The sequence below is a fragment of the Paroedura picta genome, chromosome 5 (assembly GCF_049243985.1).
Source record: "Paroedura picta isolate Pp20150507F chromosome 5, Ppicta_v3.0, whole genome shotgun sequence".
Taxonomy (NCBI): Eukaryota; Metazoa; Chordata; class Lepidosauria; order Squamata; family Gekkonidae; genus Paroedura; species Paroedura picta.
Window position 1 is genome coordinate 111,770,814 of NC_135373.1, and position 15,341 is coordinate 111,786,154.

General features: G+C 42.4%; 1 protein-coding gene across 5 annotated transcripts in view; it reads right to left on the reverse strand.

The window, feature by feature from the left end:
- Positions 1–8,799, reverse strand: part of RESF1 (retroelement silencing factor 1) — a 46,556-nt gene extending 37,757 nt beyond the window's left edge. For 3 of the 5 annotated variants that reach the window (XR_013231409.1, XR_013231408.1, XM_077339918.1), the window contains exon 1: positions 8,449–8,799. The gene's annotated coding sequence lies outside the window, so the exon portion shown is untranslated. Of the gene's footprint in view, positions 1–6,175; positions 8,348–8,448 lie in introns of those variants that run through there. The other 2 variants (XM_077339916.1, XM_077339917.1) reach the window with 2 other exon arrangements.
- Between the last annotated feature and the right edge of the window lie 6,542 nt (positions 8,800–15,341).

Here is a 15,341-nt window from a genome sequence, read left to right on the forward strand (position 1 = left end):
GTCAACAAGAATATCACGTGGAACCTTATCAAAACCTTTACTAGAAGCCAGATAAACTATGACCACGGCATTCCCCTGATCTAGCAAGGTAGTTACTTTCTCAAAAAAAAAGATTAAGGTTGGTCTGACATGACTTGTTCTTGAGATACCCATACTGATAGAAATCACAGCTCTCTGTTCCAGCTGCTCAAGGACTGACTGTTTGATTATTTGTTCCAAAATTTTGCCAGCTACAGATGTCAAGCTGACAAGGTTGATACTTACCCAGATCTTCCTTTTTCCCTTTCTTGAAGATGGGGACAACATTTACCCACCTCCAATCATCTGGCATCTCACCTGTTCTCCAGGAAGTGTCAAAAATAATGGACAGCGATTCAGAGATTACATCTACAAGTTCTTTTAGTACCCTTGGATGGAATTCATCTGGACCAGAAGACTTTGTTTCATTTATAGAAACTAGGTGTTTGTGGACTGCCCCAACAGTGATCCTAGGCCACCATTCCCATCCCCTGTGTTGTTACGTTTTTGCCACATTTAACACTATTTCCTTCACAAGAGAAGACTGAGAAATAGCAGTTCAGTCCTCTCTTCATCATCATTATCTGTTATAATTTCACTTTCTTTTTTTTTGCAATGTCACTTTCTTTTTTTTGCTAGCACTTCTTGCTAGCCTAAGCAAATATTTAGCTTCTCTAACACTTTTCCTACAATTATTGGATATTTGTTATTACTCATCCTTGGTAATAAGGCCTTCCTTCCATTTTCTAAATGACTCTTTTTTTATTCCTCAAATCATTTGACAACTGCTTATGGAGCCACCTTGGCTTTCTTAGGCTTCTTCCAGCTTTTCTCGCAGGAATTGTTTATAATTGAGCTTTCAGTATTTTACTTTTAAGAAACTCTCAGCTCTCTTGGACTCCCATCTCTTTCTAACCACGGGGCTCTACCCAACATACATTTAAATCTGTTAAAATTGGCTTTCCTGAAGTTCAGTCTATACGTCCGATTATGTAAAAGTTTTTTCTTTCCCACAATTGAAAATTCCAAAAGCACATGGTTACTACTACCAATTGTGCATACTACTTCCACCTCATCTACCAGTTCTTCTCTGTTGATGAGAATCAAGTCTAAAATAGCAGACCCCCTGGTTCCCCTGTCTACTTTCTTTTAAATGAAGCTGTCAGCAAGACAAGTTAATAGTTTAACGGAGTTTGAATTCTTAGCAGAGTTGGTCCTCCAACAGATACCTGGGTAATTGAAATCACCCATGACCACTGTTTCCCCTTTTTTTGAAAATTGTGTAATTTTGTCTAGCAGTATCTCATTCAAATCCTCTGACTGGCTTGGTGGTCTATAGCAGATCCCCACAATAATACCATTCTCATTTCCTACTCCTTTTATACTTACCAAAATACACTCAACTGAACTTTCATGCTCAGGTACCGGTATTTCGTCACAAGTATAAAGATTTTTAACATATATTGATATACCTCCCCCCTTCTTTTCTTGTCTATCCCTTTTGAATAGATTGTACCCCTCGATTCTAGTATTCCAATTGTGAGTATTATCCCACCAAGTTTCTGTGATTCCTATTAGGTCATAGCCCCCTTCCTCTATTAGGACTACTAGTTCCTCCTGCTTGTTTTCCATACTCTGGGCATTCGTGTAGAGATATCATAATCCATCCTTTGTGTGCCTCATGTTTTTGGTTTTTGAACTTCCTTGTAAGCTAGTAGTTCCCTATGTAAGCTTGTAGTTCCCCACTCTATGTAACATTCCCTGTAGATTTGCAATTTTCTCATCTTCAGTTATTGCCATCTCACCAAGTTCTGAATTTACATCTCACTCCCCCTTTGTGTTTAATTTAAAACTCTCTTCACCAAATGTGCAAAGGTTTCTCCCAAAAATACTTTTTCCATCCCTTGTGAGGTGCACACCGTCTCCTGATAGTAGCCCCTCATGTTGACACAGTAGGCCATGATCCAGAAATCCAAACCCTTCCTGACAACACCAGTGACGTAGCCATACATAATATGTAAAAAAGGGTCACCCTAATAGAACATGAAATTAGTCTATGGGCATTAGCTCACATTAAACAATAGCTGTTAGTAACTTTAGCTGTTACTGAATGGCAGGGGTCTTAACCCCACGAACTCGTTTCTGACTTACTTTTTCCAAGTTTTACCTAATTAGCAACAAACATCTTTGTGAGTAATACTGAACAACACTGAAAACAAAAAAAAAACAGCTAAGTACTGCTAACAGCACATCCCTATTCATGTATTCTTAAATTTCACATGGATTAACTACCCTTATCACGCATAAACTTTCACTGCAAAATGTGAAAGACACAAGGAAAACATGCTATGGCTTTTTCAAGACTGAAAAAGGGAGGACAATTTGGATAGAAAGACTTGAACCACAATTCATCTTTACAAACTGTCATTTTAATTTTTCAAAGCATATTTAGGAAGCAGCATAAGCAAAAAAAGTTGATCTAGCACCGGACAGAACAGTGCTACTAAATTAAATAAAAAAGATGGTAAAATTCATGAGAACTAATGAAAGCTTTTTGGTAATTTTATTTCATTTGTGTCCCAATAGGTATTAGAGTCCCAGTTCTTAGTGCGCGAAGAATATAGTTGCAAATCTCCATTTATTTAATATTTCTGGCACACTCTAATCAAGGATAGCTAAGCCAAGGAGCCTGCTGAGAAATCTGCCTATCAGAAATAAACCAATGCTGACTCTGAGATACCACCCTCATCCAGGAGAATTCCTGTCTATCACTGGAGTGATGCAATTAATCACACAAATAGGGGCTGGGTACTTAACTGTTCCCTTACACTGAGACAAAGGAGTCATTGTCATCCAACAGTTGTGGCTAATCCACTCAATGACCCTCAATACCTGGACATACTATCTCCTCCAAAGGAATTCCTCCATCCATAAGTTTTCCCCATTCTTAATTGCTGGGTCATCAAGCTCCCATTGACTAGATGGCTCTACCACCTGACACCCATTCAGGCCAGAATGCAAATGCTGCAAACCCGAGACACTCCCTTTTTCATTATCTCTGATGGGAGGTTTCTTGATAATCCAATCAAGGCTTCTTTGTCAAGGTCTAGCTCACTCATTAAGAGCCTCTTGTGGCGCAGAGTGCTAAGGCAGCAGTCTGAAAGCTCTGCCCATGAGGCTGGGAGTTCGATCCCAGCAGCCGGCTCAAGGTTGACTCAGCCTTCCATCCTTCCGAGGTCGGTAAAATGAGTACCCAGCTTGCTGGGGGGTAAACGGTAATGACTGGGGAAGGCACTGGCAAACCACCCCGTATTGAGTCTCCCAAGAAAACGCTGAAGGGCGTCACCCCAAGGGTCAGACATGACCCGGTGCTTGCACAGGAGATACCTTTACCTTTAGCTCACTCATTAGCAGTCTTCATTCTTTGTCTCATTCCAGTACCTATTATAGAGGTTAATGGAATACAAGTTCCAACAGTGTCAGAACTCATACTTCCTTACCACCATTGCATAAACTAGTTGGACATCCAGCTCACTTTAAAGTATTCTGGCACGAGGTTCCAAGGCCTCATCATCTTTGTCACCCTCCTCTGGACATGCTCCAGTTTATCTCCATCTTTGGCGCCCAACACTCTAGTACTCCAAGTGAGGTCTTACCAGAGCAGAGTAAAGCAGTAACATCATCTTGTGTGATTTAGACCAGTGGTCCCCAACCTTTTTATCACCAGGGACCACTCAACGCTTGACAATTTTACTGAGGCCCGGTGGGGGGGGGTAGTTTACTCCTCTACTCTCAACCACTGCCCTAATGCTCTCTGATCGCTATGGTAATAAGATAGACACGCCACAACAGTGAACATAAGGAACATTTTATCTTCATAGATATTTTAACTCATGACAATGACAAATCAATGGGAACCCTGAGCTTGTTTCTCTGCAATGAGATAGTCCCATATGGGAGTGATGGGAGACAATGACACCCGAAGTGTGTTGTAAAGGGCCGGGGGGGGGGGGAGAGAGAAGGCGTCCTTTGCGGCCTACCTCCAATTAGTCGACGGACCACATGTGGTCCGCTGTCCACAGGTTGGGGATCGCTAATTTAGACACTATACTTCTTTTAATACTGACCTATCAACATCTTGTCATTCTGAATATTTAAAATCCAAATGTCATTCTATAGCTGATAAATAGAAAGCAAATTTCAGGACAGTTCTTTGGAGAAAGAAAATAATGAGGGTTCAATATTTTTCACATCAGCATTCACAAAAGTTTATTCACTTCATTTTCTCACAGAGACAAAGTAAATTACAAAGTATAGGCAAAGAAATTCAGGCAGCATAAAATATTAAAATATCCAATAAACAATGCACTAGGATTGCAGAATTAAAAACAATGCAAACAAAAACTGTATATAAGGTATAATAAAAACACTGCAGTAAAAGCAAGATGATAGAACATTACATTAAACTACAAAGAACATTACACTAAAACTACAATCCTATTGTCTTACAAAAGCATATTCCCTAACTTTGGAGTGGAGACTTTAAACCTGATCTTGTAGTAATAAGAAATTCTGAAAGGGATGTTGGATACATTGTGCACAGCACAACCTCTCAGCATATTACTTGGTTTCAGTTCATATTTTGCTACTACTACAGCTCCCATGCTGTTCCACACTGGTTTATTCTCATCTTTAAAAAGTAACAACTATTCAAGAGCCATCACAATGTAGCAGTTAAAGGTGTTAGATTAGGATCTAGGAGCCTTAGGTTCAACTCCCACTTGGGCTAGTGAAACACTCTCAGCCTAATATACCTTGTTGTGAAGATAAAATGGGGGAAATGTTGTAAGTCACTCTGCATCCTCACTGATGAAAAGGGCTGGGGTTTAAATTAAGTAAAATGTACTACAGCTGGCATTACAAATCTTATAGCAAATCTCATTGCTCCTAAAGTTCACACTATGAATGAACAAGGTTGGATGATGCTCCCTGGGCTACCACAGATGTTTCTAATTAACTCCCTTTCATCCCCTTTGACCCCCAATGAGCCCAGATAAAATGTTTCTTCCCCTAATTTAACCTAACTACTGGAATAATGCAGGACAGGGAGGGCCTTTGACATTTCATCATCAGTCAGTTCAGATTTTAGCCTTTTCTACTGTAGTAAAATTCTTAACAATTAGGAGTGATACTTGGAATATCAGGAAGACACAAGTAGAGTTATGTCTATAACTCTACAGGATCACCTAGTCCTCTCATGCTCCCATACTGTTCCAGTTTATGAAAACTTTTCTGTTTCCCATATGCACACACTTTAGAAAAGTACCAGTTTTGGTTTTCCAGGACACTTGGGGGGGGGGGGTTCTCATTTAACAAGTGAAATGCTTTGTAAAACAAAATTTTACTCATTCAAAGGCATAGAATGGGGGGAAATGAGGAAAATTATAGCATAATTATAATTGCTGCAGATGATGTATTTATTTATTTAGATTTCTATAGCGCCCATTTCTTTGCAGCTCTGGGCGGTTTACATTGAACATTATATCTACATATTATGTAGATATAAAGGTTTGATTGTTTAAACATGGAAGATTTTGGTAACAATATACTAGGTCCTTAGGAGTTCTCAACATTATTTTATTTATATCTTATTGATATTTATATAATTTATTATTTATAAGTTATTTTCAACATAGCAAAATAAAACTTGGCATCCAATTTCCATGTTGAAAGAGAATGACTGGTCCACAAAATGCAGTGATTAAATTGTCAGACTAAGGGGATGGATTCAAATCCCTAGCGGGCTATCTCACAGGCCAAAACTGAGGAAAGAACCATATTTGCCGTTATTATGGGCTTGATACCCAAAAGGGGTTATTCACTGGAAATGTGCTGATCTCTCTCATGACATAAATTTTATGGTAAATATTTTTTCACCAAGATGATTTTGCAACTTCGATCACTGTTACCACCTTGATTTTCCAATCCTACAGCAGGGACTTTCCAGCTTTCTTTTGTTTTATCAAAGGAACTTGGCAAAGGTTCTTTGTTGGATCTGGAGACAATAAGTGCACAATGGATATGAGAATACTATACTTCTATTAGCCTCAATTAGTAGACAAGTAAAGATAACAGCATAGCATAAATGAATACATACCAAGCAAGGTTACTTCCCCATAGAGCTATTAGGAGCCCCTTCTTGATCGCAGAGAAATCCCAAACCCAGGACTGCTCAGCAGTGATATCTCCAGTGCAAGTGCTGAGCACTGCCTTCTTATACAGTTGAAAAGTCACACCCCAGATTACATCATTATCTAATCAGCCATTCCTGTACACTCACTGGTAAGTTTTTGTCCAATCAGATCCAAACAGATAATATTTCAGGGCACTATCATATTTCTTCCCTGCCTTCTCAGGGGAGGGAAATTGAGGTGTGATTTTTAACATTTAAATGAGCAACGATCAATGACCAAGAATAAGGGCATTATATCATTCTCTTGTCCCAGGGTCCTCTCCCCATCAAGGCACAGGTGTGTGGGAAACAGGCTGTTTACCAGATCTATAGCCACAGGTGGCCTAGCCATTTTCCAGTAGCATTGTCTCATGTTTTGGAAGGCTGCCAAGACTTCTACTTAGAGCAGGCAGTTGTCATATACAAAGATGAGGATGGCAGACAGATATTTGTCAGGACAGAAAAAAAACTAAAGGTTCAGCATAAACACTTTACAGAGGAAGACCCAAACAGTCCTCCTTAATGTCATACAACTGAATTACAAAGAATTTAGGAAAACACGTGTCACTTAATATAATACCATATCATCGTGAATTAGCAAAATGGATGGAATGGGAGGAAAAGACGGATCATGTCAGTGTCTCCTCGAATTAAAACATTCCTCCACAATGCCACTATACTGTCTGAAGCGCCACAAGCTAAGTTTAGTTATTGTATGACCTTATACTCTATCAAGAGATTCCTTAATAATTTGGAGTTGGTTCTTAAATATAAAAACCATCCCTTGAAAAAGCTGTAAGGCGAAACGCGTTGGGACTTGTGTGAAATAAGAATAAAGGAATTACTGAAGAGAGACTAGTCTATATAAGTCCAATTTGGATACTTTATTGCCATATTGGTTTCCCAGTTACTGGACAATAGCTTGCTTCAATGTTAACTGCACACAATATGCAGACAAATTCCTTTTTTGTTTTTAAGATCAAGAATCTGGCTGCCAGGTTAACTTCAGTTATCTTGACGTGGCAGGGGACTTAGCCCCACTAGTTTGGTTCTCAAGCTCGTCTGAATGAAGAGTAAAATAAGAATACTATACATTTCCACTGTTTTTTAAAACATTCTTGCACGTTAGTCACTTTTATATATACACTTATTCTAAAAGATGCAAAATTTATTTTGGGGCCTTAAGATTCTTTCAGGAATGGACAAACTTCACTGAAAGATTAAAACAGCAAAATGCAATTCCAGACTTATATGCTTTTAACACATAACACATATATTCCATTGTTGTTTTTAAAAAACCCTCTTATGAATAAATGTCTTTCCCCATTTGCTGCTATAAATTCATAAAAGCATTCATTATGGCAAAATAAATTCCTTCTAAAATTATCAAGGAGATACACTCAAAACTCTTAGTATAATGGCGGCTAGGAAACGTGTGTTTTTGTTTTAAACTCAAGTTTTGCTTGATGGCTTTCACCAAGACGGATTTCAAAAAGATTTCTGAAAAAAATAAAGTATGAAGACAGTATAATGTAGATTCCCCTCCCATCTAATTGCCGACAGCATCCCTAGAATGCTCAGACACGTTCTCGAATACTATATTAAGCGCACATACAGTGGAAGGCCGATCCATTAGCTTAGTAAGAAATCGCCCGCAGAAACCTTCCAGCTTTCCTTTCCACTAGACTTTTGAACCGCGGGATGCACAAAACACAGCGCCAGAAGGGCTCTTTACGAGGCTCTAAGCTGTATGCAAAGAATGAGGAAAGGAGGCAAATACACAGACAGCGGGGGCAGGGTTTGTTGGTATGCCGCGCCTTGCAAAATCGGGGAAGATAAAAGCAAGGGGGAAACAGGAACAAATCCCAACCAGTCCAGAGGCCCTTTCTACGCATAAGCTTGCCCAGAGCCGAGCCCGGCCGCGCTGGAAGCAGAAAAGCCAAGCCAAGCGCGAGTCCCTGTGACAGCTTGGCGAACAGCAAGCCAAGGGCAGCACGAAAAGGGGCGAAAGGAAGGGTCGAAAGCCCCGCAGGCACGCGAACGCCGCCTCCAGCGGGCAGGGGAATCAAGCACAACCCGCTTCCTCCCTCCATTACGAGCAGCCCCAAGAAGCGCCAGAGAAAGAGCGCACTGCCGCCGCCCGCTCGCCATTTTGAACTCTCCCCGTCTCCCTCGCCTTCAGCGCCCCCTGGCCCTACCTGGCGCCGCCGGCGACATGAGAAGAAGGGAGGCCGCGGAAGTCGCCTCAGCGCCCGGGCAGCCACGCGAGGCCCTTCCTGCCTCTTCGGCAGCCGAAAAGCTTCTCTCTCCCTCTCTCTCCGCCGAAGACGCTCCCGGGGCCGCTACGCCGTTCCGCCTCCCTCCGCCGCCTGAGGCAGGCTGGGCGACAGTCCCACACACGGCCGGGGGCGCCGCCGCCTCCAAGGGCCGCCCGGCGCTGCCTTCGGGGGCTTCCTGGGACCCCCCGCGAAGAGCCGCCCCGCTTGGCTGTCCCCGCTGGAAGAGTAGCGAGCCATGAGTGCCCTCCTCCTCCTTCCCCTCCCCGCGCGCAGTGGGCCTGCCCGCCTCTCGCTCCGCCTCCGCCTCGGGCCCGCCCACCGCGAGGAAAACGGGGGAGCCGCGGGAAGACGCGGAGACGCCGCAGCGCCTACTGGCGGGGGCAGAGGCAAAGCGCCGGGGCAGCCTCGCTGCGGTGGGGGGCTTGGCGCTTGTGAAGCAGCCACCCCCCCCCTTCCGCACAGCCACAGGCAGTGGTCAACACTGGTTTAAGCCCAGGGGTAGTCAAACTGCGGCCCTCCAGATGTCCATGGACTACAATTCCCAGGAGCCCCTGCCAGCGAATGCTGGTTTAAGCCCAGGGGTAGTCAAACTGCGGCCCTCCAGATGTCCATGGACTACAATTCCCAGGAGCCCCTGCCAGCGAATGCTGGTTTAAGCCCAGGGGTAGTCAAACTGCGGCCCTCCAGATGTCCATGGACTACAATTCCCAGGAGCCCCTGCCAGCGAATGCTGGTTTAAGCCCAGGGGTAGTCAAACTGTGGCCCTCCAGATGTCCATGGACTACAATTCCCAGGAGCCCCTGCCAGCGAATGCTGGTTTAAGCCCAGGGGTAGTCAAACTGCGGCCCTCCAGATGTCCATGGACTACAATTCCCAGGAGCCCCTGCCAGCGAATGCTGGTTTAAGCCCAGGGGTAGTCAAACTGTGGCCCTCCAGATGTCCATGGACTACAATTCCCAGGAGCCCCTGCCAGCGAATGCTGGTTTAAGCCCAGGGGTAGTCAAACTGCAGCCCTCCAGATGTCCATGGACTACAATTCCCAGGAGCCCCTGCCAGCGAATGCTGGTTTAAGCCCAGGGGTAGTCAAACTGTGGCCCTCCAGATGTCCATGGACTACAATTCCCAGGAGCCCCTGCCAGCGAATGCTGGTTTAAGCCCAGGGGTAGTCAAACTGTGGCCTTCCAGATGTCCATGGACTACAATTCCCAGGAGCCCCTGCCAGCGAACACTGGTTGGGGCTCCTGGGAATTGTAGTCCATGGGAATTGTAGTCCATGGACATCTGGAGGGCCGCAGTTTGACTGCCCCTGTTTAAGCCCATATCCTTGTGGAATAGTCTTGAGACTTCAGTGGGGAGCCGCATTGGTCTGAAGCAGCAGGACACATTGGGAGTCCAGGGGCAGCTTGAAGACCAACCGAGGTTTATTCAAGGGATGAGCTTTGGAGTGCACGCACACACACACACGCACACACACACACACACACGCCCCCAGAGACCATTTCATGCAAGGGAAGTCTCCTCACATACTGCTTGGATACAGTGTCGTGTAATGGAAGTAATCAGTTGATACTTATAGGCCAGTGTGAGGGGACATTAACATCCAGCTTAAGGAAGAGAGGAAAGGGAAGGCGATTGTAAGCCGCTTTGAGCCGACTTCCCGTAGAGAAAAGCAGCATATAAGAACTAACTCTTAAAATATCGCTGGTATCTGTTAACCGTTTTCATGATGGTGTATTTGTATAGCTTTTTTTCTGACGCACATGAGATACACACTCAGCATTATATAATGCTCAGAATTATATAATAGTGAAGAGTGGTGAGCCTAGGCATATGCCATAGGAGGTGGTCTCCAAAAAGTCTAAAATTTACATATATTGGTTGGAGCCATAATTTACAGATCCTATTCAACCACTCAGCTACACTTTATAATGAGTTTAGATATTTTATAGAGAGTTGTATTGTCACAGTTCTGACCACTGAGGAAGACCTGGTAGGGTTGAAACGCGTTTGGTGTTATGTGCTGTTAGTTCTGTATAGTGTTTATGTAGTTTTTGTTCTGTTTTAAATAACTAACATTTTTACATTATTTTATTGTACAGCTCAACTTCTGAGTTCCTACCTGTAAAGGTTGTGTTGTGTTCCTTTTTTGGTTTTGGTTTTGCATTGTATGTTAATGTACCCTCACATTGGCCTATAAGTATCAACTGATTACTTCCATTGCATGGCATTGTATCTGAGGGAGTGTGGGAGGAAATGAAAGCTCATCCCTTGAATAAACCTTTGCTTGTTGGTCTTCGAGGTGTCCCTGGACTCTGAATTCAGTCTTTAGAATTGACAGACTCCCAGGCAGAGTAAGTGGGGAGGTTTTGTTTGGAGAGAAATGTTGCTGTACTGGTTAAAATCAGTTTTTTCACTTGGCCAGTTATTCCCCCCCTTCCCCCAAAAAAATTCACGTTTTCTTTGAGAGACTGAATATAAACCAGTAAAACACGTTTCACAGATAACAAGGGACATTTGTACAGCTGGCAGGCTTATCTCAATAAGCAACATGGCAGGAAGAAAGGTTCAATCTCTCATGTTATTATCAAGTGTGTTTATAACACAGAATCATGGAGTGGGAAGTCACCTAGTTCAATCCCCTGCACGATGCAGGAAACTCACAACTGCCTGCCACCCACAGTGACCCCAGTCCAGATGATAACCTGCCTCCTGGAGGAAATTCACCTCCCGACCCCAAAATGGCAATCTGCATTTCCTTATAACTTACTGAGACACTGACTTTCTCAATCACACAAGGCCATGGAAACAGAGGCACTGACTGGCTGAGAGAGATTCTGTGCACTAACTGTCACTAACTGACAAAACATAACTGAATTCTCCCAGCATGCACTGCTCCTCCCTCCAACATGTACAGCAGGGTAATCAAACTGCGGCCCTCCAGATGTCCATGGACTACAATCCCCATGAGCCCCTGCCAGCGTTTGCTGGCAGGGGCTCATGGGAATTGTAGTCCATGGACATCTGGAGGGCCGCAGTTTGACTACCCCTGATGTACAGTGTCTGTATGCACAGATACAAAAACCCACCACAGACACTGTAGAGAAATCGTTTGGCACAAACCTAAGCACAGCCCCAATCCTGTATTATTGGGTTAGCTCAATCTCATCAGCTATTGGAAACTAAGTGGGGTCAGCCCTGGTTAGTATTTGGCTGTGAGACCTTGAAAGAAATCCTGGGTCGCTACCTAGAGCCAGTCATTGGGAAAACCACCTTTGTTCATCTCTTGCCTTGGAAACCCTGTGTAGCCTTGATGGCAATTTCCATCGTCAAATTAAGTACACAAAAACATTAATAATCCAGCCAGTGTTGTCTTTTCTGTGGGGAGGGTGGAATTGTGAAGATGGAAAGGTGTCCTGAATGGGCCTCAATTCAATACTTTAATGTTAAGCCAAAATGTGCTAGTTGTAAACCCCTCTGAACCCTTGGGGAAGGGCGAGCTAAATGTTCAAAAATAAAATAAGGACATTTAAAAAATTGCAACCAAAATACAATATAAAATTTACACAATACAAAATCCTTGTATATCTTAACTATATATCTTAACTGTAAATACAATTCAACACCATTTCTGGAACTTATTGAAATACAGTTCAGGATTCTATCTCCCTTTCATCTGGCTTTATTTTATGCCAGTAAACAATGGCTGCCAAATTTGAACAAATTTTTCCTGTATATGCCAAACTTTTATCAATTTTGCCCTGTATATTCCTCTGCCTATCTCTTTAAAAATTTCAGCCACATGTTTTGGTTTGCTAGGATAAACCCAACCTGGGCACATGAAGCTGCTTTATATAGTGACATCCCATTGCTAGGTTCAAATCAGTACTGTTTACTCTTTATGGAGAATAACTGATTTATTGCTTCTTGCTTTCCAGCAACTAGAGAATAGCTTCATTTGAATCTCAACACCATGATTGAAGGCATTGTCCTTACTCAAAAAACAACCTTTTTTCCTTTTTTGTAACAGCCAGGAGGAAAGGAGTCATGGTAAGCTCGGAAGCTCACATACTACTGACAGTATGGCTGGTCTAAATATATGTTTTAAGCTTAAATCAAATGGGAATCAATTCGGTCTTGTTTTCTCTGGCCAGGCACCAAGGACATAGCTGTGTGATAAGGGAACTTCTGCGGGTTCCTTGAACAGCAAAAGTCATACACAAGGAAATATTACAGCACATAAAGCCTGATATATAACTGGCAGGCAAAATCACAAAACTATCTCACTTTGACCATATCATGTGATCCAACTCATTGGAGAAAGCAGTTATGCTAGGATTGGTCAGTGGAAAAAAGGGGACCAGGCCAACAAAGAATGTGGTGGTTAGGCACAATCAAGATGGACACTAATGAGAACATTACACATCTAAAATAAGCAGTGCAAAATCAGAAATCATGAAGGCAGTTGTGCCACAGAATTGCCAGGAGTGAGACTCCATTGAATGGGTAATATCCTCATCATTTACAACTGGCTGGAACATCAAGACTCCCCAAACCATCTGGCCGGAAGTAACTTGACTCTATCTTTTTGCAATGATAACTATCTCCTTTTGCACATCAATGGGCTATTGACAAATGGCACTTGCAAAAACAGATCTGAGGATATCAAAATGAACATTGTGGTGAGTACCAGTGACGCTAATATTGCAGGTCCATAAAGACCCCAAGGTTGCCAAAACCTGTTCTTAAAGGTAAGCTACTTTCAGCAGAATTAAAAGGAAGACAACTCCAGCTGCAAAAACTGGAGCCACTACAAAAAAAAGCTGGATTTGTGAAAGGGACACATTTCACACTATTGAGTATGTGTTACCTGATACACAGACTAGTCCTGTGTGTGTGTGTGGCTTTTCAAAATTAATTCTGGGAAATTATTAGTCTATTGTAGCATAATAAAACAGATATCTAGTGTCACTTTTAAAGACTAACAACATTTATTCCAGATTTATTTATTTATCCAGAAAAATGATGCCACCTTTCCACAATTCTGGCTAGTAACTCATTAAAACATATTAATTATAATCCAGTATTAAAAAAACAACTCTACTCTAGCATAAACAAATCAGAGACCATTAAACTGAACACTGATAGCTTAAAGTATCAGTTTCCAGATTAGAATAGTGCTAAAAGAGTTGCCCTTTAATAAATAAATAATAATAATAAACATCTATTGGCATAAAACAATAAGAGGCAAATACAGCCAAGGAGGGTAAAAATATAATAGGGTAAAACAGGCTAATATTATAAACTCAAACTGAGTAAAATTGGCTGATTAAAACATCTTTAATTAAAAGCCTGGTATAAAATGTTTTTGCCTGGTACCTATAGGAGGAAGGAATTCCAAAATCAAGGTGCCCCTGCTGAAAAAGTGTGAACTTTTGTGAGTTAGAAACTGTTATGGAAAGACATTTATTTTTTTAATACTAGTCACAGAAAGGAGGGAGGAGCTGGAGAAGAGAGTGGCTTGGTGTTATTGTTCTCATAAATCTTTCAGTTGTTATACTTTGTGAAAAAGACTGCAGCTTTGGTTGTTACACATAAGGGATGGTGACAAAGATCAGAGGTTGCAGCCTCTGGTGGGGCACAAATAAACAAACTATAATGAAAGAGGATCACAACTAATGGGGAGGGGGAACATCTGGAGCCAAAAACAGACATAACCTACAGTCTGTTAAATGTATGCTACAAGACATTAATAAGAGCCAATTAAAATCTCTAAAAAGTAGATCCAAGTGTTGGTCTGAAGTAGTACAACAAAATTTGAGTCCAATGGCACCTTTAAGACCAACAAAGATTTGCTCAAGGCTTGAGCTTTCACGTGCATGCACACTTCCTCTCTAAAAAGTAAGTCTTGTGAAGTTAAATGGATTTTTCTCCTCAACTAAATATGTCTGCAAAATCTTACAATGTATGTAAATATGCTTTGGCTCACTTGGTGAAAGAAAGGAGTCCTGAAACAGGAGGAAATGTTCCCTATGAGAGAAATAAGGGAATAGAGGTTTTAGCTATAGAGTAGACTGTTCCAGTTAATCATACACTAGCTAATTAGCAGCAGGTCAACGTCAGTGGCTAGAATGTTTTGAGAATAAAGGCAGCACTTGGTAGAAAATAAATTACAGGTATCTTGAAGCTTGTGGGCAGCAGATCCCAGGATGAGTTCAAAAGTCAATATTTGATTATTTTATTGTGTGTGTTTGTCTATTATTGGCTTTATACCCAGCCCCTCCCAGCAGGCCCAAAAATTAAACCGAAACTGACTAATGGCATGAAGATCCATTGTTCATGATTGTATATAAATTGTTTTTTCCCCCAGGGTTTCTCAGTTCAGTTCTGCCTCTTGTCCCACCATGCCAATCTCACTCGTTTCTGCTGCTTCAGACAGATGCCTACAGGAGGAATGGCAACAGTGGCAGTGCCCCCCGCCTGGCCAAGCTCCTCGCCCTGCCGTGACCCCTGTGAAAGAGTCATTCAACCCCCAATAGGGTCCCGACCCCCAGGGTGAGAACCACTGTATTAGGTGAACACAAAGTCTATTCAGTTAGGTAGTGTTGTGTACATGAATCTGCCAAGTACTGAGTTTGATGTACGAGGCAGGATCCAAGCTGATGTGGAATGAGCCAATGAACAGCAGGGATCCCATCTGCTGGATCCAGTCAGTTTAAATCAATCAAGTACAATCTAGCCTATCATGCACACTGGCAGGAAGTTCTATTGTCTGCTTCCTTTATATAGGTTGGGATTGGGGTTTCCGGCTTTTT